Source organism: Sus scrofa, chromosome 3, assembly GCF_054392235.1.
Source record: "Sus scrofa isolate SSC_HxYL_T2T_F1_AM1 chromosome 3, Sscrofa_HxYL_maternal_Yorkshire_Landrace_v2.0, whole genome shotgun sequence".
NCBI classification, from domain to species: Eukaryota; Metazoa; Chordata; class Mammalia; order Artiodactyla; family Suidae; genus Sus; species Sus scrofa.
Window position 1 is genome coordinate 114,286,397 of NC_139385.1, and position 25,792 is coordinate 114,312,188.

Below are 25,792 nucleotides of genomic sequence, written 5' to 3' on the forward strand. Positions count from 1 at the left end.
CACCCATTTGCAAATTATCCTGTGCTCATGACTTTCTGTGCATTTTTCTCTTGGGTTGTTTGTTTTTTCCTATTAATGTGTCGTAGTTCTTCACATATATACTGGAGATGAGCGCTTTGTTAGATATTTTCAACCACTCTGTAGTTTGCTTTCCCTTCTCTTAACAGTGTTTTTTTTTTTTATGAACAGAGCTGTTAATTTTAATGTAATTCAAATATTTATTTTTCTCCCTTCATTGTTAGCACTCCTTTTATCCTGCTCAAATATGTTTTTATTATTTTTTATATAAATTTTTTACTTCCCCAATAAAAATAAGGAATGCTTCACGAATTTGCATGTCATCCTTGTGCAGAGGCCATAATAATCTTCTCTGTATTGTTTCAATTTTAGTATATGTGCTGCTGAAGTGAGCACTGTTTTTATTCTTGACCTCTGTATTCTTTTTTTTTTTTTTTTTTGCTTTTTGCTTTTTTTTTAGGGCTGCACGTGTGGCATATGGAAGTTCCCAGGCTAGAGGTCCAATCAGAGCTGCAACTGCTGGCCTACACCACAGCTCACAGCAATGCTGGATCCTTAACCCACTGAGCCAGGCCAGGAATCAAACCTGCGTCCCCAGGGATATTAGTCAGGTTTGTTACTGTTGAGCCATGATGGGAACTTCTTGCCTTCTGTATTTCTCATAATGGTTTTCCCATCTTTTCAGTCAAGCAAGTTTGACACTTTGGAGTCCCTTTGACTTGTTTCTCTCCTCTGGATCAATTTAATTAGTCGCTATATCCATTTGGTGCTACCTTAGAATCCATTCCTACATACCTTTCATTTTTTCAGCCACCATCCCTGTTCAGGCTCCACTTCGCTCATCACAAAAGCTTCTAATTCACTCTTCCCACCTCTCATCTCTCCTTTGGCCATATCCTTGCTGTAGTAATCCTGCTAAAACATAACACGATATCACTTCTTGGCTCAAAACATCAAAAACTACCCCAATGTGTTCAGAATGAAGCCCAAACTCCTCATCTCCTATCCGAAACCTTCCAGGATCTGACCCCCCCCACTGCTCACACGTGCTTTCACACAAACTGTGCTTCATAAAAGCTGCACAGTTTGCTGTTGTTCTCAGGGCTGCTGCTTTCTTTCTCCTCCCTGGTATGTCTAGAGTTTCTCTGTCCCCAGCAGCTTTTCCTGGTGAGATGCCACCGTCCTCCTAGGCTCTGCTTAAGCATTGTTTTCTCCATGAGATTTTTCTAGGATCCTCTCTCATAACAACATATTTGCTTCTCTTTAAGTCTGTCTCGTGCCTTAGTTATCCATGTTCTGTTTTGTTTGTTTGTTTGTTTTTTGGTCCTTTTAGGGCCACACCCGCAGCATATGGAGGTTCCCAGGCTAGGGGTTGAATTGGAGCTGTTGCTGCCGGCCTACACCAGAGCCACAGCAACGCCAGATTTGAGCCGCGTCTGCCACCTCATGGCAATGCTGGATCCTTAACCCACTGAGCAAGGCCAGGGATCAAACCCACAACCTCATGGTTCCTATTCAGATTTGTTTCTGCTGCGCCACAACGGGAACTCCCCATGTTCTGTTTTGTTTCCATTTCTAGATTGTAAGATTATGGACCATAGGGACTCCATCTTATTCATCTTTGTACCTCTTTACAGGGCAATCCACTGGGCCTTCCATATAATTGGGTCTCAACATATAGTGAGTCTTTTATTTGTTATGAATAAGAAATCTGTAAGGAAGAAATAACCATATCTACAATTTATTGAGTATAATGGTAAGTGCTCAACATACATTATCTCAAATATAATGGAATTTTGAGGATTAAATAGGATATTGAAAGTAAAGACCCTGAGACATAGCAAGGACAAAGTAAGTGGTAGCAATTATTATTGTTACTATTATTCCTATTGAACAAGTGAGAAAACTAAAGCACTTATTCTATATTGTATACATAGGTGGAGTTTGGACTTGAGCCCAGGTGTCTATTTTTGCCTCCTTTCTTTTGTTTTGCATAGTGATTTTGAGATGCAGCCCTATTCTTGTATATATTGACAATTCATTCCTTTAATTGATTAGTACTCCACTGTATGGAGAGATTATAATTTATTAATCCATTCATCTCTTGATAGATATTTGGATATTTTTAATTTTTGGCTTTTCTAAATAAAGCTGTATACACAGTCTTTGTGTGAATACACTCCTTTATTTTGGTTCAATACTTAGGAGTGAAATAGCTATGTTGCATGATAGAAACTTCTAAGAAACTGCCCAGTTGTTTTGGCAGTGTTTCTACCATTTTATATACCAATCACCAGGGTATAAGAGTTTCAATCCCTCCACATATTCACAAACATTTAGTGTGTTCAGTCTTTTTCGGCTGTGCCCAGGGCATGTGGAAGTTTTGGGGTTAGAGATCAAACCCACACCACAGCAGTGACCTGACCCATAGTGGTAGCAACACCAGGTCCTTAACCTGATGAGCTACCTGGGACTCCTATTTAGTCTTTTTAATTTCAGTCTAACTAATGGGTGTGTAGTGGTATCTTACTGTGGTTTGAACTTACATTGTTATATATATGTCACAACTGATGACTAATGATGTTGAACATCTTTTCATATATTTATTGGCCATTTAGAGCAATTCTTTAGTGAGGTGTCTATTCATGTTATTTTGAGTTTCTTAAGAGTTCTTTATATTTTGGATGCAAGTCTTTCATCAGATAAATGTGCTGTGAATATTTTGTACAGTATTTTATTTGCCTTTTTGTTTTCTTATTGGCACCTTTCAAAGAGCAAAAGTTTTAAATTTTGATAAAGTTCAATTATTAATATCTTTTCTTTTGTGGATAGTGCTTGTGGAGTCCTATCTAGGAAATCTTTGCCTGCCCTAAGGTCTCAGATATTTTTCCTTTCTTTTTCCTACAAGTTTCATAGTTTCAGGTTTCATGTTAAGCTATGGGATACATTTTTTTTTAATGTGTTTTTGTTTGTATTTTGCTTTTATGTATTTTGTTTTTATGTATTGTATTTTTGTTTGTATGTATTTTGTTTGTATTTTCTATTTGTATTTTTGTATTTTTTTGGTATGATTTTTGTATATGATAATAAGGATTGAAGTTTATTTTTTTATATGGATAATTAGTGGAATGAACAACATTGATTAAAGACTTTCATCTCCCCATTGAATTACCTTAGCATCTTTGTCAAATATCACTTGGACTATTTCTTGACTCCGTTCTGTTCCATTGATCTATATGTCCATCCCTAAACAATACTACAGTCTGAATTACTACAGCTTTACAGTAAGTATTGAAATTGAGTAGGATAAGTCCTTCAACTCTGTTCTTTGTTCTTTGATCTGGCTATTCTAGGTTCTTTGAATTTCCATGTAAATCTTAGAACTGGTTTGTCAGTTTCTGCAGACATTTCTGTAGGGATTTTGACAGGGATTGTGTTGAATCTTAGGGAGAATTTGGACAGTGTTGCTGTTTTAGCACTATATGGTTTTCTAATCTATGAACATGCTATATTTCTCCATTTATTTAAGTCAGAGAAATTGGAGTAAGAGAAAAAAAACATTTTGCCATTAATGTTAAACCATCATGAGTCTCACAATTATTGTTTAGTTATTGGTGTCAAAAGTTGGAAAAATTCTCCTCTTCTTTCTTTCTCCTCCTCCTTCCTTTTCTTCTACATCTTTTCCACCGAAAGCAAAGTTATCACATGCTCAGGTTTTTAATGCATATGCTATCTTTGTCTTGTACAATTGTTCAAATTTTTTACTTTGTTTTGGTTTGAAAGTATCTATTACCTTTAAAAGATGTGTTGACAAATGAAGCAGGATAACACATTTTCCAATAAAGGATCATAAAACTGTAACTAGCATAGCAGACAATAGCCATTTGGGGGGTTTGATATAACATCTTTTTCATTGGCTTGACATGAGAACCAAATGAGCTAAATAAAATAATGAGAAGCCATTCTAAAACTGCAAAGTGCATTATGAATATTTTTATTTAAGAGATGCTTTTGTTTAATGCTGCAAACCCTTCTTTCAGGTGAAACGCAAATGAAAAATCAAACAAACTGTGGCAGAGACATCCAGCTGATAACAATTCATGCATCTTTTCCACAGACTACTGACAGGATGTAGCTGCCTAGACAGAAATGACATTTATCAGTCCCCATGCATCCAGGTGAGGCTGTGCAAATAGATTTGGTCACTAGAATGTGGGCTTCCGGGCTGAGGTGGCTGAGTATCTCGCATGCCTTCCCCATGCTTTGTTACTCTTTTTTTTTTTTTTTTTTTGTCTTTTTGTCTTTTTGTTGTTGTTGTTGTTGCTATTTCTTGGGCCGCTCCCGCGGCATATGGAGGTTCCCAGGCTAGGGATTGAATCGCAGCTGTAGCCACCGGCATACGCCAGAGCCACAGCAAAGTGGGATCCAAGCCGCGTCTGCAACCTACACCACAGCCCACGGCAACGCCGGATCGTTAACCCACTGAGCAAGGGCCGGGACCGAACCCGCAACCTCATGGTTCCTAGTCGGATTCGTTAACCACTGCGCCACGACGGGAACTCCTGCTTTGTTACTCTTCATGGTGACCTTGAGAGTCTCATGTCAAAGAGGTGGAAAGAGCTTGGATCTCCAAGTCAACACTTGGAGAAGAGCTGAGCTTCTAGACCAGGGAAAATCACACTGAACTTTATGTGAGGCAGAATCAAAGTTTAATATGTAAATCACTGAGATTTTGGAGCTGTTATAGCAAGTAGTATATTTTCAAAAGTAATCATTTTTGTTTCTTAGGATAAGGCCTTAGAGCCAAAGAAATAGTACTAGCTTAGGGTTGTTTACCTCATAAGAGAAGAGAGATAGACTAAAATTAAATGCTTGGCCTCTAACCTTGAAAGTGACTCAATCCAGGGAGCCATACCAACTTTCTTGGATGTTATTCCAAAGAGTGAAAAAATGTACACTTTGGTATTTAATAGACCTGGGCTCGGATTTTGGCTCTTCAGAATTCTTGCTGGATCTTAATCTCTTTTTTGCATTTACCAGTGACTTTATTTTAGTCCTTCTGCTATCCTCCCTCCAAGCATATAATTAGTTCCATTCTCAGCCCATCAGCTGAGCTAGTCCTGGGTCCATACTGATACCTTCTTTTTTTTTCATTTTTAAAAGTATTATTGAGCTATAGTTGATGTATAAGGTCATGATAATTTCTGCTGTACAAACAAAATGATTCAGTTATACATATACACATATCCGTGCTCTTTCAGATTCTTTTCCCACATAGACTATCACAGAATATTGGGTAGAGTTCCCTGTGCCATATGGCAGGTCCCCAGTGGCCTATCATTCCATATACGGCAGTTGCGTATGCCAATCCCAAACCTTCAGTCCATCCCTGCCTATCTCCCTTTGGTAACCACAAGTTTTTCAAAGTCTGGGAGTCTGTTTCTGTTCTGCAAATAAGTTCATTTGTATCTTTTTATTTTAGATTCCACATATAAGTGATATCATATGATGTTTTTCACTCATATATTGACACCTTCTTATTGGACTTCTCTACCTTTTCATTTACAAGTACCTCAAGCCTACATGACCAATACTAATCTTATTACCTTACTCAGATGTGCCTTTTTCTTAACTTCCTGATTTCCATTCATTGTGCTGAGAACATTTGATTACTATTACATGACTAGTTAGATAATCTTGACTTCAAATATTTTCAATGAACGGAGAGACTAATATGTGTTAATGGTTGCTTGGACCCAGGTTTTAGCTCTGTGTGATATATACGGATCAATTAAATGAACAATTTTGATAGTGTTTAAACTGTTACTCGTATATAAATAGCTCTTGCTTTACTACTTTTAATTAGAGTGTATACAATAGACTGTAGACTCTTGCTATGTGTGAATTTAACATTTGTGACTTTGATTCTTCGAATATGATCCTGAGGACACACAACATAGAGTAATCTTCCAGGAATTTGAGTTTGAGTCCTATAAAGTTATGGGTGAGCCCAGCTGACCACCTAGAATTCATCTATTAAATCTGCCTTAGCATGCATTTAGTAACTCTTATGAGGTAATGAAAATTCTATGTTTTTTTGATGAAAAATAGCCTACAAAAGAAAACCAACTTCTAGTTTTGATGACAGAAGTGAAATGAAACAAAAATGGTCTGAGAAAATTTTAGTTCTTACTCGGAATATAGAAATTAAATATAAATGAAAGAATGGAACATCTAATTTTGTGATAATACCAGACTAGGTTAAGGAGTCTACCACATATTTTACAGAGAATTAAGAAAAGTTGATTCATTAAACTGGCTCATCAAGTGTTTAAATAAAGATTTCTTTTATGAAATAAAATATCAATAAATTTTATAAATGATCTTAGTTCTAATATCTATAGAACATATATAAACCTCGGCCACATTCATATTTACAGGGACTCAATTTTCCTAAATAGGTTTATTGAGTTCATTTCTCTAAAGAGGTGGCTCTCTCTGGAGTTCCCATCATGGCTCAGCAGTTAATGAATCCAACTAGGAACATGAGGTTGCGGTTCGATCCCTGGCCTCACTCAGTGGGTTAAGGATCCGGTGTTGCCGTGAGCTGTGGTGTAGGTCACAGATGCAGCTCGGATCTGGTGTTGCTGTGGCTGTGGTATAGACTGGCGGCTACAGCTCCGATTACACCCCTAGCTTGGGAACCTCCATATGCCGCAGGAGCCGCCCTAAAATGACAAAAAGCCAAAAAAAAAAGAGGTGGTTTTCTCTCTAAAATGAATTCTAGAATTAGCCAATTTAGATTTTCTCCACCTTGTTACTCTCGAATTCTCCATACCCAGCTCATTTGTGAATGATTATAGACTAATCCATAGGTATGTATCGCAAAAGGGCAAATCTGAAATATTCTAGATGCCCTAGGTCAGAAATCCTGCTCTCAAGTCAAAAGATAATACATCGTTTGACAAAACAGCTTAAAAAAAAAAAAAAACTGCCAAGATCAACTTCTCTTGAATAATCTCTTTTTCCTTTTCTTTCTTTCTTTTTTTGGGGGGGGTGGGCGGGGGGGGGGTGTGCCCACAGCACGTGGAAGATCCTGGGTCAGGGATCGGAACATGCACCACATCTGTGACCCAAGCTGCTGCAGTGATGATGCCAGAGCCTTAACCCATTTTTTTTGCAAGGAGAGAACTCCCTTGAACAATGCCTTAATTCATCTCTTCATTTTGGCCTTACAGGTAGAATATAGATTTGTTAGTATAAGAAGAGAAATTTTTAGTCAAACGGAGTATGTTTTCTTCAGAAAATTTACTGTGGTAGAGTTCTCAGTTTTTGTCTCTTTTATAGAATTCTGGTTGACTGGATCAATGACCATATTCTTCCTATCTTTTAAGCAGGCTGGTATACTTTGAATATTTTAAAAATCGAGGCAAGATGGTAGCCAGAGATTCTTGCCCCTTGATAGTCTGACCCACAAATAGTCCCCTTCCACGTTGGACAGGGCTGACCTGTGTAACCACTAGGATATTATGGATTTGATGGTGCATGACTTCTGAGGCTAAGTCATGAAGGAAGTGTGGCTTCCCTCTTTCTCCCTCTTGGATTGCTGCTCTGGGGGAAGCTAGCTACAGTCCTAGGGACACTCAATCAGCGCTATGGAGAGGCTGAGTGGCAAGGAACTGAGGCCTCTGTAGTACAGCTAGCACTAACTTGCCAGACATGTGAGTGAGCCAGCGTGGAAGTGAATCCTCAGCCCCGGACAAGCTTTCACATGACGTGGCAGCTCTGGGCATCATCTTGATTGCACCTTTATGAGGCTGCCCAGAGAAACTATGTGAGATAAGAAAAGTTAATTGTTGTTTGAGCCACTACGTTTTGTGATAATTTGCTATGAACCAATCGATAATTAGTGCAGCTAGTTAGGAAAGCTGTAGAACATTTGTCCTAAATCGTTATAAAACCCTCGTATAATCTTATTTAATACAGCGATAAACTCTTTTTATGACGTGATGTGACTAGTTTTGCAAGACCTGAGTGTTCATTTTAAATGAGGTGGCAAATGGGCAGATATCACTTCCAGTTTTGCTGGAGAAGGAGTTGCGAGGAACAGTAGGAGATGCGTTCTCATCCTCATCTCTAACACGAGAGAGGGGCAGGACCTACATAAAGGTGATCTCTTTCTAAGCCCCAGGCATTAAATGAAGATCCAGAGAGTTTCAGGGTTTCTTTTGTGAAATGTCTCTGTCTCAGCAAAGGTTGGATAAAGAAAACAAAAACCTGGTTCCATTTCTCCATTGTTTCTTGGCTGCATTTTGATGTGGCAAAAATCCGGCCTTTGTGCCACATATCGGCCTCGAGAATGATTAAGGTGTAGACTCTTGTGAGACTTTCATTTAATTACACACGAAGCTCCATAGAATTTCGCCCGCAGAACAGGGGGGTTGTTTTGTCGAGTGTTCAAGACCTAAATTTGCCGTTGGCTCACCCCCAGCGCAGTCATGCGATTAGTCACGCAAGGAGTCACAAGCCCCCTTTGCCATAAAGAAATCATAGCTGACGGGCCCGACCAGTGCTCTTTTCCCAAAACACGTCTCTGGAAACTAAATTCAAACATGCATGTCAGTTTGGACTTATTTTTCATGTTTGTTTTGCCCAAAGCATGGACCATGTCAGAGAAGATGGAGACACCTTCACGGCCTGTTAGTCACATCTCACCAAAGCTTCTCAATGGGCTGTCAGACAAGAAAGGAGCCTCCTGTAGCCACCTTAATCAGCATCCCCCATCTGTGAGGTCATTGGGATGTTTCAAACAATTTTCAGCTCTCATTAGTTGAGCGCGTTCCACAGGCAAGTCCTTATCTTTTGTAACTTTTGCTGCCACATCCTGAGAAAGCCTCTCTGCTGAATGACACTTTCCCTATGGGTCAACCCCCAGTAATGAGTCACCAATTGATGTGCCCTTTGCACTCACTAGCAGTATATGTTGATATTAACCTTTCGTGTTGTGAGATGTCGCTTTTACCCTTGGCTTCTGCCATGTACGTCTCATTATTTCTAATAGGCTGTGGCAATTAGGGTCTTGGGGCTGTTGATCGCAGCCATTCGGAGCGGGGAAGGGGCACTCGGAGAGAACAGTCGCTTTTTCTTTACATGAACAATGCGATCGTAGCTCAGCCCGAATTTGCAAACAGCGAGGCAGTGGTGGACCTCCGGCCATGGATGGGAAACTCCTCCTAGGGTCCTTTCACATGTTCTTCCCTTGAACTAGCTCCTGGCTGTTTTCAAACTCCTTTTGTGCAGAATGACATGCTTGGCAGATATTTCAGCACATCGGATTTGGCCTAATAGGGAATTCATTAAACAGAATTATTTGGGGGAAAAATGGGTATGTTCCAAGAGGTTTTTTTTGTTTTTGTTTTTGTTTTTCCTTTCAAACGTAGTTGGCTGGAAACGGAAAAGGGTGACACTGACAACCAGCCACCTTGGTGGTTCGTGGGACCTTTGAGGAGGCTGCATTGAACCCAAAGGACCCAGGAAGACCCCTGGGACTGGTGACTGGGAAATCCTAACTCTTGATGGAACTCCATGGTTGTGGGAGTCTGGTGAGCCTCTCACGGCTGGAGGTAGGTTAAGAAGCTGTCCCTTCAAGGTTAGAACAATCCCTGGGGGCAAAGAGGATGAATCGGGAAAAAGTCCACAGTAGAGTGAGAATGGAAAAAAATAAAAAATAACTGAAAGCATAATATAGAGTCAGCCTTCCCATTCTCTCTGGTTCTTTGACATTAAGTACTTTCTATAATTCAAGGAAAACAGAACAAAATGAAGGCTGCTTTTTGTGTTTCAGACAGGATGAGCTTGAAGTCTCAGGGACAATGACTCAGAAGAAAGATTTTAGCTTATTTGTAGGCAGTGGGGCTTGAATATTCCACATCAGGACAAGATTTTTCCAAATGGATGCAAGAAAAAGCCCCTATATTAATCTGACTGTTTGTGAACATAACACTTGGGAAAGCCCCTCCAATAAATTAAGGACACGCAGTGTCAAAGACCCTGGTGTCTGCCGCTGAGGTAATCACTCATGGTGATGTAGCAGCATGGTCTGTTTCTGAGAGCCCCTTGCCGATTCATTCTTTGCTCTGAAAAACGACACGTTTAAAATGTAAGTTCATTTCAATTGGATTGATCCACAGTATAATACGTATGGCAGTTGTGAGGTGAAGAGTTCAAAACATATGACCAACAATCACTGAGACTTAATTCTTCCTTGCATCAGTAAGACATCTCCAGAAGAAAGCCAGAAGGAGCTTTCCTCTTCTTTTTTTCTTTCCTTCCCTCTTTCCTTCCACATTTAACCTGCTTGTACTGTGAGTAGGTGTTGGGCTGGGAGCTATTGACAATATGCTAAGTGACTGAAGCATAACCTTATTCCCAGGGGACTTCAAATGGGGAAGAGATACAGAGGGCAGCAGCCTAAGGCTACACGAAAAGAATGATACAAAGAATGGACCATTAAAGTCCAAAAAGAGGTAAGAGAATGAATCATTGCCAGGTTCTGAGGTCCTATATCTTTTAAAAAAAATTATTATTAAAGTATAGTTGATTTAAAATGTTTTCGTCAAGTTCTGTTGTACAACAAAGTGACCCAATCACACACATTTCCCTGTGCTGTGCAGTAGGATCTCACTGCCCATCCTATATCTTACTATCAAGCTCCCTACCAGAGCTAGAATGTGAACTCCAACAGAAGGAGCACATAGAACAGTGCTGGGCAGAGAGGCTCCCAATATTTGTTAATAAAAAAGCATTGACATCTTGGTACAGAAGCTGATGATTTGTTTGGGTGCTTTTTCCAGGCTACCACCTTTGTTCCCCATCCCCCACCCCAACTCCATTGTTGGGAAAGTGGACTGTGACCCACATCCAGGGAGAGGATACTCTGGGGGAGGCTTGGAGGGAGTTTAAAGGAGGTTACATATTTACGGTGTTGATGCTTTGGTTTTCCTTTCTTGGATGGATTTCCTCCCATTTGGATTCCTACTCCCCAGGCCTCTGGAGCAGTGCAAAGGGCATGGGCCTGCCTCACACGGGGAACATCTGATTCTGGGGCAGCCAGGCAGGAACAGGTCAGGGCACAGGGCCCGATGACTTGGAGCAGCTGTTGTCAGCCTCAGGGAAAAGAGCTCTTGCTCCTCCGGTTTCCTGAGTTCATCCTTCCTTCCTTTTCCAAGTTGTTAAGACCTTGCCCCCCGCCCCCAGGTGAGAGTGTGGGTCATACCGAAGAGGCCAAATTGGCTCCTCTATTGCTCTTGGTCGGTTGTTCAAGTCTTCTGGGCAACAGAAGTTTATATGGCTAGCCCACATCAGCAGGCCTAGGGCTCAGACCCAAGGTCCAGGTGGCAATAAGGAATTTACGTCATTGGGAGCCTCTTGTTTTCTTAATTCCCTCCTGAACCTTTGAAAACAGTGGATGGCTTGAAAAAATGGGGATTGGGAGTTCTCATTGGACTGTCTAGCCCTTTACATTTTGAAAATGCAACCCAAATCTTTGTAATATATGACATATCCTCACAGAGACTCTTAACTCTGCCAGGACAGCATTACAAAAAGGTACATAGTATTCTTTTTTGTTTGTTTTGTTTTTTGTTTTTTGGCCGTACCTGCGGCATGTGGAAATTGCCAGGCCAGGAATGGAACTTGTGCCACAGCTGCAGCCAGAGGCACAGCAGTGACAACACTGGATCCTTAATTGGCTGAGCCACGAGGGAACTCCACATTACAAAAAGGGATGCTCCTTCCTTGGGTTTGCCTACTTTGAACATTGGAATCTATGGAAATAATAGATAGATTGATAGCTCTGTCTAACTATCTATCTATCTATCTATCTATCTATCTATCTATCTATCTATCTATCTATCACCATCATCAATCTATTATTTATCCTAGTTAGCTAGGGCTTCCATAGCAAATCACCATACACTGAGTGGCTTAAACAACAGAAATTTATTTTCTCACAGTGATGGAGGCCAGAAGTCTATGATCAAGGTTAATTTCTTCTTAGGACTCTTTCCTTGGCTTGGAAATGGCCACTTTCTCTCTGTGTGGATCTGCATCCAACGTCTTATGAGGACACTAGTCATTTTAGATTAAGGCCCATTCAAGTGACCTCACTGAAGCCTAATTACCTCTTTAAGACCACATTCAGTCACCTTTTAAGACTTCATGAATTTTTGAGGGGACACAATTCAGCACATAATGCTTTCTATCCCTCTGTCTACCTGCCCATCTCTTCTTTCTATCTATCTATCCATCTCTCTATCACAGTACCTAAAGGAGACTTTAGAAGATAATAAAAATTATTGCAGATGACTGAACCCACTGAACAATTTACAGATGAGAAGACTGAAGCTCAAAGAAGGCAGGCAACTTTCCTGGGGAGACACACCCTGTATCTTGAGGAAGCTAAATTTTCAGTTTTTAAATCCAACATTTGTTTCTTACAATGTTGTCAGTCCTGGAAAAGCTATTAAATTGTTTCCCTCTTACATCTCCAATTAGGATCCCATAAGTGACACTTATTGAGGAAAGTTTTCTAAGCTCGAGAAGAGAGGATGCGTGAGGGAGAAGGTGAATTATGGAGCTGGAGCTGGAAAGAATTCAGTGGCGTGACTGTGCTGTTCATGCTGTTGTCAGCTCTAATTCAGCAAGAGCTCTTACAGAGAGATCTGTTAATTTATGAGAAAGAGAATTTAAAGCCCCCCACCCCAGGTACTGTGCCCATAAATGGCCAGATTATAAGGGACTTTTTTCTTTGGTATGTTCATCATTAGCTTCTGTCAATATACAGGGTTGAAGCACTTTTTTCAGAAAATAAAATTACGTATGTGATGATAAACTGCTGTTTGGAGGTAAACTCGGTGGTGAAAGAGCATGTCTCAGCCACGAGGGGACCATGTAGGGCAGCAAAGAGGTGTTGGCCCTCTGCCCTTGGACTAACTCTAAGAACACTGGCACCTTCTAGGAGGATGGCCTTTGCCCCATAGCTCTTCCCACAATTAACATCTGTTCCTTAGAGACCACGAGATGTTTTTCAGTTTTATTTCAAACTACTTCTGACAACTGAGAGAATTTCACAGATTTACAAGCTGATCAGTGGTCTGGGCTTCCAATTCTTTGATGACTAGAGTGATGCATGAAGAAGCATTTTAATTTTATTTTTGTCTTTGTAGGGCCGCACCCAGGCATATGGAAGTTCCCAAGCTAGGGGAAGAATTGGAGCTACAGCTGCCAGCCAATGCCACAGCCATAGCAATGCCAGATCCGAGCTGCATCTGCAACCTACACCATTCATTGCTTACATCATGGCAATGCCAGATCCTTAACCCACTGAGTGAGGCCAGGGGTCAAACCCATGTCCTCACGGATACTAGTTGGATTCGTCACTGCTGAGCCATGATGGGAAGTCTGTGAAGAAATATTTTTAGACAGAAGGTTCATATCCACTTCAATGGGATGGTTGCATAGCAAAATTCAGTGGTGCAACATACCACAGTGAATGGGTCAATGTGATGGTGGGTAAAATTTTACTCCCTGGGTATCAGGTCTTAAAATTTCAAAGTGAAAAATAAGCCTTGTGTTGAAATGACTGATTATGGAATCTAAAGGAACTGAGCATACAAAGTTAGAGAAATGAGGGTGTTTGGGCAAGGAGGGAGGGTATTTGGAGGTAAAGAAGCTAACTTCTAAGGGTGGGCGAGGGAATGCAGGACACTAAGTGGCCACATTTCATCCCCGGTTGGCCCCTGTTGGCTTCATCTGAGTTCAAGGGATAAGGGTGCAGTTCATAGACCTGAAATCGTGGTTCTGCAAAATCTCTGAGCCTTTGGGAGACCTTGACTGATGTATTTGCTAAAGTCAAGGCTGTGCTGCTGATTAGCAAGAATTCAGCTGAAATTATTGGAATATTATTGGAGCCCAGTGGAATTATCCCAGCGATTTCACAATTCTCTTCCTTCATAAAATGTGCTCTTCAGAGATTAGGAGTGCAGGAGAGCAGCTGACTCTCAGTATGCAAACTCTCTTTGGTTTCTTTTGGAATTCTCTGATGGACGAGACATGCACTTGGAACAGCAGGAAGGCAAGGGGATTTCTTTAGTGGAAAGTGTCAGGATACTTGGGTTCCAAATACCAGTTTTAGCAGTATCCAGCTATGTCTTTTGGGTAGGTCTCTTGACCTCTCTAGGCTTTAGTTTACTCATCTGTTAGGGGTAGTTGGACCAGATTATCCCTGGGGAGGGAGAGAGTGGGGCTCTTCCAACTCAAGCTCCCTGTGCTTCAGGCAGGGCCTCAGGACCTGCTGAGTTAATTAACACACTCAGGCCAAGGCCAAGGTTCTTAGTGCAGAGTTGTTAGTAAAACCAACCTCACGAGGGTACGGCGAATATACCTTCACTTACACTGTTGACCTCTGATGTGGGGCCCAATTTCAGAGAGTGGACTTACAAAGTCTTTACTCTCTATACCCCCCCCCCACCTCAGGTAGGAATCTGCTCTGTCCCATTGGTTTTTCACACCTACCTTCTATAAGGCCCTCTGAAATAGGGAAGGAAAACCAGGCTTTGCAGTCAGAAGACCAGCGCTTTTTGAATGAGAAAATTGTTCACAGCTGTGTGTTTACTAGCTTAGCTCAGCTTCTTCCAGCTTTGCATGTAATTATCTTGGCTGTTTGTGCTGGAGAATTTGTACTGCAGTCTGAATTAAATTCACATGAATATTGCCTTCCATGTAAATCCTAAACATATTTTGATTTCATCCTTCAAGATTCTACTGAGCAGAGTTCAAAGCATCTCCTTCTCGCTCTGTGCAGAAGTGATCTTCTCGCTCTGTGCAGAAGTGATGAGCTCCTTTGTCCACTGGTGAGGAAAAGACCGTCTCATCCTGCTTGGCCCTGGACTGTCCTGGTTTGAAAACTGGAAGTCCTGGTTTGAGAACTGAAGCCCTTTCAGTTCTGAGCAGACCAGGCAGTTGGCACCCAACAGTGGTGCGCCAGGGCTGCTTGGAGTAAAAGAAGAACTTGGAGGAATAAGGAAGCAAATTGAAGATGAAGCATGAATCCTGATGGAAAGAAATGCAGCTCTGGGAAGAAACCAGTGTCCAGGCAGTGCTATCAAGGCAGCTGTGAGCCCTTCGGCTTCCTCTCCTGGGACAAAGCTGTATAACTCCGTCCTAAGGGGCCAGTGTTTCCTGGGCCCTCCGCCTCAGTGCCCGGCTGGAAAACTACCTACCTTTAGACTTTCTAGGAATACTCTATTTTTCTAGAACAAGGAATAGCGATATAATACATTATATAAGGAAAATCAGTAGGAATTCCTACCCTAAAAACATCTTTTTTGGCTCTGTCACAAAATAGGCCCCAAGTGGCAGTGGCCAAAGGCCTAGCCTTTCTCCTTGCAATGCACACACGAGAAGATTAGATTGTCATTTCTAACACTATTCTTTTCTCAAAGCAGTAAGAGTGTCCTGGAAGTTAGTTGATTCCAGTCTTGGGATGGAAAAAGTGGTCGGGCTGGCTTCAAACATCTCTCTGCTGTGGCCGAAAAACAAGGATCTTTGAAGATTATCAAAGCAATGCTTGAAGGAGTTTCTATTAGCCCAGATGTGAAAATGTGAACACCAAATAATAAAAATAGTTATGGTGAGGGAGTTCCTGCTATGGCTCAGCAGTTAGCAAACCTGACTAGCATCCATGAGGATGTGGGTTAGATCCCTGGCTTTGCTCAGTGGGTTAAGGATCTGACATTGCCATGAGCTGTGGTATAGGTCACAGACGCTGCTTGGATTCAGCATTGCTGTGGCTCTGGCCTAGACTGGTGGCTACAGTTCTGATCGGACCCCTAGCCTGGGAACCTCCATATGCTGTGGGTGCGGCTCTAAAAGACAAAAAGACCAAAAAACAAAAAACCAGAACAGTTATGGTGAGTCAGTGCAAGGTGAGTCTGTGAAAGGCTATGTTTGTAATGATACTCTAAAGCAATAAATGCATAAAAATATAGTTATAAGAGACAGATGAATATGAGTATATTTGAATATTAAGTATTACTTAAAAAACATTAAGTATATATCTGTTTTAATGTATTGACTTATATTTCTTACTCTCTGCCCAAGCAGGAGAGAATAAACACAGGGACTTGGGAGTCAGCAATGGTGTCCCTGAAAAAGTAGAACCTGTTCCAAGAACAGAATAGATTCATCAGCCTCTGTGATCTTGTTTAATGATGATGTAGGAAGGTGTTAGTAAACAGAAGGAAGGCTCCAGGGTGTATGTGTTCCACACTGATGAATTATCCAATATCCTAGAGAGGGGAGGTAATCTGTCATTTCCTCAGAGATGGAATCTCAAGATGGCCCCACCAATGAGACTAAACTACTAACAAAGAAGACCTTCATCTTTTAATAAAGCTAACAGACCAGGCGGATATATCAAAGTCATAGAGCAACACACTAATGCATCTAGTCAGGCACATTTAATGACCACCTTAGTCCCGGGAAACAAATCACACAAAAATGAAAATCTATCTGAAAGTCAGTGATGTAACAGTACCACATTGTGATAAGGAGTGTATCAGTTATCTATAAGTACCCTATTTTATCACACTTTGCTGTGCACTTGCAGATAGTGCCTTTTTTTTTTTATTTTTAAACAAATTGAAGATCTGTGGCAACCTGGTGTTGAGCAAGTCTATGGGTACCATTTTCCCAACAGCATTTCCTCATTTTGTGTCTCCGTGTCACATTGTAGTAATTCTCACACAATTCACATCCTTCACTAGCTAAAAGCTTATGACTCATTGAAGACTCAGAGGTGGTTAGCATTTTTTTAGCAATAAATTAAGGCAGGTACATTGTTGTTTTAGATATAAAGCTGTTGCACATTTAATAGACTACAGTATAGTGTGAACATAACTTTTATACACACTGGGAAACCAAAAACCTTGTGAGAGTCATTTCATGGTAATTGTATGGAACCGACCCAGCAATGTCTCTAAGGTATGCTTTTATTGCTGTGTAACAAATTTCCCCAAAACTGAGTGGAAGAAGAAGCCAGATGTCTGGTCTGGAGGCAGTGCTGATGCCAGGAATATTACCCAAGATCAAAACAAGAAATAAGGACGTCGAACACTCAGGATATTTAAAAGTGGGAGCAGACAGTGGCTCCCAGACACAGCACTTTTTTTTTTTCTTTTTACAGCTGCGCCTGTGGCATATGGAAATTACTTAGCCAGGGGTCGAATCCAAGGTGCATCTGTGACCTATGTCTCAGCAACACCAGATCCTTAACCCACTGAGCGAGGTCAAGGATCGAACCCCTATCCTTGCAGAGACAATATCCTTAAACCACTGAGCCACAAAGGGTACTCCAGACACACGTACTTTTAAAGTTCCCCAGTTAATTGTGTTGTGCACCAGAGGTTGAGAAGCACCAGGGTAGACAGTGACTTGCCAATCTGAATCTAGTCACAGTAAAAGTAGTTGTGGCGGGAGGGGTGTCAGTAACATTCATTGAGCCCTAGTTACAACTCCGTTTCAGAGTGAGGAATTTCACATATAATTTCTCTTATGCCTCACAACAGCTCCAGGAAGCAGACAGTGAATCAGTATCATCACCATTTCACAGGGGAGGAAACAGAGACCAGAAAGATTTGGTAAATCTGACTGTCATAAACAAGGCTCATTTCTTACACTGCCTCACACAGTGTTCATGGAGCCCCCAAAGAGAACAGGATCTTAAAGCAGCGAAAAGATAAAAGAGCTAGTCTGGTAGCTTTAAACCTGAACTGGAAGTGGAATAAAGAGGACAAAGCGCTACTGCTGATATTTCTAAACCTCCTGCGGTCTGTGTTGTGAATCTTGGCCAGACAGAGAAACAGCACGTGCTGGGCTGCAGAGAGCAGGGTGTGTGAAGGGGTTCAGCCGGAGCCGGCAAGGTTGCTGTGAGGTAGGGGAAGCGGGACCATGTGGTTTCCGAGGCTGGAGATGTCAGCGTTCCCCCTCCTTGGCCCCGTGCTGGCATGGCACGCACAGGGACCCAGGCCACAAAGGCCATGGCAAGGTGGGAGCCGTGGGAACATGGTGGCAACAGTTCCTCCTGGGCCCTGAGTACCTTTATGTGACAGGAGCAGAGAGGCTGGGAAGCCAGGCCAGGGAGGACAGGCGTGATCCTATGTAACACCTCAACTGCTGCTCCAAACGGGCAAACAGGCCCTTTCCCGGAGCGGCGGAGGGAGGGGCGGGGGGAAACTGGGGAACTGGGTTCTTGGGGTTGCTTCCGTAAGCAGTTACTAGAAAATATTTTGATTTAATATTAATAATTTATTTTAATTTAAAATAATTTGATATTGCTAATTTAAATATTTAGTATGTTAAAATATGTTAAAGCAAATAACAATCTTATGGTTACCGAAGTAGGGGGAGGGAGAAATTCAGAGTTTGTGATTAGCAAATATAAACTACTATATATAAAATAGATGAACAACAAGGTCCTACTAAACAGCACAGGGAACTACAGTCAATATCCCATAATAAACCACAATGGAAAAGAATAAGGAAAATAATATATATATGAAAGAATATATATATACATGCACATATATATGTGTGTGTATACATGTATAACTGAGTCACTTTGAGTGTGTGTGTATAAATAAACATATATAAATAACTGAATCACTTTGCTTGTATACCAGATGCTAACACAATATTAAAAATCAACTACTGTTCAATAAAAAGTAAAGCAAATATGCACATGCCCACACATGCATGCACGCATGTTCATTCCTAATTACACCTTGGACTTTTTTCCTGCAAGGGCGAAATACCTACAGAAGGGTCTCTGGACTTTTGTTCACTTTGAGAGTAACGTGTTAACGTTCCATGATCACCTTGGAATACAAGGCAGTTAGTCATGCTAGACCCATGTGAGATTTCCCTTTTCGGAACCTATGGCCTTCTTCAAGCTTCCCTTGCAGGGAACCATGTGGCTGTGTCTCTCCTCATGTGGCTTCAAGACCAAGACCTTTGGGGCCATTTCTTTGCAGTTTGAACCAACAGATGACATGAGAAAGACTCCAGAAACCAGCTTGTGCCCCAAGAATGGTTGGAATCAGGAGCCAAGACAAACTTGGAATGATGGCCATGGTGCCAGGTACCAGATCAAAATAAAGGAAAGCAAATCAACCACAATATCAACCTCCCATTCCTGAATGGTACCTCAGAGGCCATGGAATAGTGGCTCTAACTTCCTGAAACAGAAACCCACCACCCAGCAAGAACTGCCTGTATCAGAGTCTGCAAGATCTTCCCAACCACAAAACAAGAAACTGATGGGTCATTAGTCGAAGTCTGAGCCTGGGGCCAGAGCACTTCCTGTCTCTATGATATTGGGCTTGGAACCAACCATGCCCCAAGCCCTGAAGAGCTCTGCTTGGCTAGACCTTGTGCCCTCCTACCACTGAAGCTCTTCCCAAGCACCATATGCCCTTTGGGGAAATTAGTGGAGGTTAGAGAGGAACCTAGCTCTGCAGTCAAGCTGGGGATGTTCTAGGAGCCAAAGGTGAGGAAACATCGGAGGGTGTGAATTAAAAAGACAGAAGATTCGTTTGGTTTCTGGTGTCTGGAGTGGTATTTGGCCCCAGATCTAAACTCTGTGGAACTCTATTACCTGTACTAATGGAGAATTCTTATCCAATCTCAAAGCTTTAACAATTAGTACTAAATGTTGTTCTGAATCAGCCTTCTGGTGCTTCTCTCCTGTGTATATGGTTATAGTACCCATTTGGGAGAGAGAACCCAAAGGAGTGCCCTACAGGTCAGTCTCTCCTTCCATAAAACAGGTAATGATACTCTTGTTTAAGATGACCATTAATGAAAAGCCCTTCCTAAGTACCTGCCTTTGCCCGTGATGGGCCTGGGCTGTACTGGGAACAACCACCTATTCACTGACTTCATCTAGCTCAGGATGAACTATTCCCACTCTCCCTCAGTCTGTGGCCTCTCCACTGGGGAGCAGATGGCCAAACAAGCAGCTGGTAGATTGAACCATAGGAAAGTGCCATTTTATAGGCTAAAAGTTATAAAAAGCCATTGAAAATGGCTGCTCTTCTGACCATTTGGGAACCTGTAAAATGACTCTTCCAGGTGGTTCTAATATTTTCCAGTATCGAGTGCCTATGCATGCTAGGTGCTGAAAAGGTACCAGAAACATCAGAAACACCCTTATCTGCAGGGTGGTTTGCCTTATACCAGGAGTGAACTGACCATGACCCAGGGACCAAATCCAGCCCACCACTTGCTTTTGTAAAGATCTATTGGAACAGGCCATGTCTATTTGTTTACTTACTGTCTAGGACTGCTTTCATGCTCCCAGAGTCAAGCAGTTGAACGAAGACTTTACCACCCACAGAGCTGAAATATTTACTAAATGGTCCTTTACAGAAAAGTTTTCTGAGCCCTGTGTCACATGGTGCATCACCCAACAATCCCTCATTAGCTCTGCCATTTTTCTTGCTGCTGTCTAACCTCTCCTTTTTCTGCCTTACCTTTCCTTACTACTCTTTTTCTTCCTCTACTTGTTTGAATTCCAAAGCCTCTCCTTTTTTCAGTCTCCACTCTTCTTGCTTGTTCCTGGTCTGCTATTACATGTCCTCACTCCCCTCTCTTCTCCTCTGTTCATTTTTCTTTCCTCTCTTCACCTGCATCTGCCCTTCCATCCTTGCCCATCTGCTCCAACCTCTCACTTGTTCTTCTTCCCTGTCTCTCCTTTCTTCTTGTCATCTGTGCCTCCTCCTTGGGACTGGTGGTCTCTGTCAACTTAGGATGGGTTGGCTGACTTCCCTTCTCACCATTCACAGCAGCCTTTCTCTGGCTCCAACACTGTCTTATGCTTATGCTGATTTCCCTCCTCAGATGCAGTCCATGTGGCAGGGCTGATATTTCACTGGTAAGGAAAGGTAGCATAAGGATCACTGTATACTTGGGTTGGCTGGCCAGCTGCCCTGATTGGTCAGTGTCCAATATTTTGAGAATCTTTCCTACCATGAGATCATCTGCCTCATCAACCAGACAGCTCAAAATTTAGAAATGCTGTCCAGACACCTCTCTCTTAGGAACCCCATTAGTCCCTGTTTGTGGGCTTAGCCTTGAGAGTTTTAACAAGGCTCTTACTATTTTAGAAAGCATTATGAGACACTGTCTAGAATTCAGAAATTAAGTCCATTCAAAATTAGGATGGTTATGTGTACTGGGTGGTGCCTTTCTTCCCACATAGTAATATGTTTTGAATCTAAGGCACTTGTGGTCAAATGTTTCTCAGAAGCATGTACCAGCAGTTGCTAAAGACTTCCTCAGGCAATGATGTGGAGAAAAAAAGAAACAACTGGATAGTTTAGAGTCATTTTAAAGTAATTATGAAAAACATACCAAACCTTGTCACAGCACTCATCATTTATGTCAGAGTGACAAGAAGTTTCACAGTGTAGGGTTACCAATTACCAAATCAGTCCACAGCTGAAGTGAGGGGAAAAGGCCCGGCATACAGTAGCCTATTTCAGGGGAAAAGACTTGTTTGCATTTGCCTAGAATTTGAACCTATTCATTCTAATTACTTTTCTTTCCCTTTAAAACATTTTTGTTAAACCCCTGTTCCCCTTTCTCAATACTATGGTCAAAACAGACATTCTGCTTTCTGCATAACATATTTTTGAAACTTTTGCACAAACAATTTAATCACTGTATCTAACACAAAAACTGTAAACTTGATATGGGAAAAAAAGAGAAAGGAATTTAGCCAAACAATGTGTAATAGACATTTTTGGTTGGTTCTATCGCTTCTATTGTTTTCTTCCTAAACCCTCATTTCAATTTGGGATTCATTTGACTCTATGAAATCTGATTGCAGGGGTGAAGTAGGTGACCCAGATCAGCATATTTGACTCCCTGGTCTTTGTGATTGGTTCTGACTGGACATGGCAGTAAGCAGATTCAATCAGAGTAAATCTTAAGACTTTTGTTTGAAATTCCAGGACAAATACCCTCTCTCCCTCCTGATAGATATGAATGAGTAAGCACACAACCCCAGGACCTGTTTGCACCCATCTTGGAACCACCAAGGATGTTGAGCAGACACTAGACAAAAAGAAACTAGGTACTCAGTGACATTGTTGAGCTGCTGGACCAAGCCTCACCTGAAGCCTTTGGACTTTAAGGCTATATGACCCAATGGATTTCTCTATTTGTTCAAGTCAAATTGAGCTGCGTTTTCCATCACTTGCAACCAAAAAATGTTTAGCTTTTGCACAGGACAATTGAACAACAATCTCAGGACAGAGCAAACCAAGAGACCAAAGAGTGGGTGGGTACTAGTGGGTGTGCTTCATGCTACCTAGCTGTGAGACCTTCAATGAGTCTTTATGCCCTATGCTCTGGGCCTCAGATTTGTCTCTGAAATACATAGAGGAAGTAGAGAGTTGAGCTTGGTGTCTTCTTTAAGATCTGTTCCAGCTTAAAATGCCTTGAGTTAAACCCTCTGATTCATTGCAAATTGGCTCCTAGTCCTGGTTTGCTATTTCTGTCAATGGCCCCATCACAATCGCAGCTCTCAGTGTAGAAATCTTGATGTCATTCCTGCATCCCATCCACCTCTCTTCCTTATCATCTATATCTGCTCTGTTATTAGGGCTTGTCAATTCTTCTTTCTAAGTATCCCTTCTCCCTTGATCTGCTCCTTACATCTCTCCAGGGTGCCTACTCCCTTGAATCCATCTTCCTACTATTGCTGGGTTAATATCCTCAAATAGACTTTTAAAACTTTACTGGATGCCCCCTTAATGGAAAAATAAAGTCTATATTGTTCAGCATGGCTTTCTGTGTGGCCCATTCACTGAAGCCATTCTGGCTTTTTAACTTGGATTACCTACAGGTTCAACGGAAACACAGGAACAGTATGTCTTTTTGAGGGTGAAAACTTCATGCATGAACTGTGTCAATAGTCCCTTCCAAGGACTTTTTCAATAAGTGTTGAAATTGGAGAGTAAATCTGTGGCTGGACCCTAAGCTGTGGGGCATATATGCTGGCAAATATCAGACCTATCAGCCTTAGAGCTAACAACCCAGGTCCTTTATAAACTCACTCAGAATGCTGTGTCCTAGGAAAGTGTGAATCCCTTTCAGATGTTAAATGTGTTTATTAGAGAGATATGTATCTTGCATGGGATCAGCCCTGAAATGGTGGCTGTTTTAAACACTTGTGACTTCAGCATAACCCAAACAGATATTGGTAAATGTCTAACTGCTCTGCTCTTTAAAACACACATTAATATACTGAGTAAATACTTTATTGGGACATTCTGTCATAGGACGCAATGGGAAAATTGACTGTTGACTTATTGGAACCTTGGAATTCATGTGAGATTGAGAGGAGAGAGTCCCTATTTGCCTTTTTTTTTTTTTTAAGTAACAGAAACCCTAGCCCACGAAGGCCCATGTACTCTGAGGGAATGTGCTGAGGCGGCCTTGTTTTTCTCCTGTTCCCTGTGACAGAGCACTCCTCCCCACAAGTCCTTGCCAAGGCCTTATGCATGTTGAGTAAAAACATTTTGAATATGAGCTCATCACATGTGAAAAGGGTTTAAACAACAGCTCAACATGTAAATGTGCTATGGGCTTTTTCAGTCCATTTCAGTTCAAATATCCTGAAGCTTGGAAAACTGCATGTAGTTCATACAATATCTCAGCCTCTCCCTCTAGACTGAAGTGAGGCCCTTGGCTTTCTGCTATAGACTAAACAAATGAAGAAAGATTCATTTGAAGGAGTCATGTAGACAGCGTATCTACAGCTCTAGGCGTTGTCTATTTAACAGACTGACTTGTGTGTGTGGGGGGGGCATATATATACTGTGGCCCCTGTGCTGATTTGAAGGTCAAAATAAGAATTAACCTTTCAGGAGTTTCCGTCATGGCTCAGTGGTTAACGAACCCGAGTGCCCATGAGGACGTGGGTTCAATCCCTGGGCCTTGCTCAGTGGGTTGCCATGAATTGTGGCCATGAGTTGTGGCATAGGTCACAGACACTGTTTGGATCCTGAGTTGCTGTGGCTGTGACATAGGCCGGCAGCTGTAGCTCCAATTGGACCTCTAGCTGGGAGACGTCATATGCTGCGGGTGCGATCCTAAAAAGATAAAAGACAAAAAGAAAAGAGAAAAAAGAAAAAGAAAAGAATTAACCTTTCATTAAAACCACCTCATCTGACCAATTTTATTTTTTTTATTTTTTGTCTTTTTGTCTTTTTAGGGCCGCACCTGTGGCATATGGAGGTTGCTAGGCTAGGGGTCAAACCAATTTTAATCTCAGTAATCAAGTCAATTTGAACACCTAGAGGAATAACTAGATACAGTTATTGTCTTTATTTTTATGGAGGAAGGGGAATGTGGGAGTGAATTAGGCTTCTTTTAGGAAAATCAGGCGAGAATGTATGAAGAAGTCAGGAATGGCTTGGAAGGGAGAAAGGGGACGGAATTTTGAGTGGGTGAAAATGGAACTCAACTGCTTTACCATGTCACAGACTGGACATCAGCCCTTACTTGACCTTCTCTTTGATTATCCTCTCCGAGGGGTGTTTGGCCCAGAACCTAATGACCACCCCAGTCAGAAGGTCATCTTGTACTTATGTATTTGGTGCTCACATAACTGAATTTGATTTTTCTGAGCTGCCCTAACTGCAGTCCCTGAGCTTTTTATGGTGAGATCATGGAGAAGTAACCCTGGAGGTGATCTTTACTCCAGGAGTATCAGAAAGGAAAGGAAGAGGTTGGAGCTGGTGATTCAATGACCAAGGACTATGAACCACATTAATTTTTTTCTACTAAATTCAATTTAATTTGGTGACTATTTATGCAACATATATCTGCGATAAAGCATCTCAATCACTTAGCACATTTGCTGGCACATAGTACATACACAGGAAATATTTGTTATCATTAGCTTCCTAGCATAGACAATTAAAAGAGAGAAAGGAATGTGAGATTTAGAGAGAGGAAAAAAAAAAATTCAGGCCTTAGAAAAACTTTTAAAATATTGGGGGAAAATGAGAGCATACGTAATGAAATGAAGGTTACTATGTGATCTAGGATTAAAGGGGGCATTATAGTAATTAGTGATACCAAGAAAGAGAAAAGGGAGAGAAACTTGTGGGCCTTAAATGAGAAACAGGGTGGAAATTCCAGGCCAAGAAATGAGCATGAGCAAAGGCGCAGGGATAAGAAGGAGCATAAATTAGTAGAGTAAGTTCACTCTTGAATCCTCTCCACCTCCCAAGAGCCAAGAACAGGCTGACACACTCAACACAGCCTGGAGTCTATGGCATGTCTTATTCAATCACATGGATTTTAATAGTAGACAGTACACAGAGGAAAATGTGCTCCTTGGAACCATGCATGCTTATCAGTTTTATGGAGAGATTGATTGCTTTTGCTGTATTTAAATGTTATGCTTTTATAAAAATGACTTTTCTTAAAAATGTCTCTTGGTCAAAGTTGAACAAGTTACTGAGTTGAATTTGGGACAAAGGGTGATGAGCCTTTCAGAAGGCAGGCATGACCTCAGTGGAATGTAGGTTCACAGGTGAAGAGGCTCTGAAAAATGTGAGACTTTTGGAATATACTATATGCTTTTCTCTTCATCTTTGCGTTCTATTTCACTTGTCCAAGTATCAAAGAGGAAAAAAAA

General features: G+C 41.5%; 2 long non-coding RNA genes and 1 other non-coding gene across 15 annotated transcripts in view; 1 reads left to right on the forward strand and 2 right to left on the reverse strand.

Moving 5' to 3' along the window:
* Positions 1-16,142, forward strand: part of LOC146404873 (uncharacterized) — a 44,327-nt gene extending 28,185 nt beyond the window's left edge. For 3 of the 13 annotated variants that reach the window (XR_014842217.1, XR_014842224.1, XR_014842226.1), the window contains 6 exons: positions 1,656-1,774; positions 4,136-4,196; positions 8,677-8,865; positions 9,459-9,641; positions 10,451-10,544; positions 14,836-16,142. This is a non-coding gene — a long non-coding RNA (uncharacterized LOC146404873). Of the gene's footprint in view, positions 1-1,655; positions 1,775-3,195; positions 3,303-4,058; positions 4,197-7,101; positions 7,257-8,676; positions 8,866-9,458; positions 9,642-10,450; positions 10,545-12,573; positions 12,784-14,835 lie in introns of those variants that run through there. The other 10 variants (XR_014842215.1, XR_014842223.1, XR_014842216.1 and 7 more) reach the window with 9 other exon arrangements.
* The window catches only part of LOC102160052 (uncharacterized), a 126,601-nt gene that overhangs the window by 1,917 nt on the left and 98,892 nt on the right, over positions 1-25,792 (reverse strand). The window contains exon 3 of the long non-coding RNA XR_014842228.1: positions 814-930. This is a non-coding gene — a long non-coding RNA (uncharacterized LOC102160052). The remainder of the gene's footprint in view (positions 1-813; positions 931-25,792) is intronic.
* LOC146404874 (U6 spliceosomal RNA) lies at positions 308-414 on the reverse strand. The gene has a single exon (XR_014842661.1). It is a non-coding gene; the product is annotated as a U6 spliceosomal RNA (small nuclear RNA).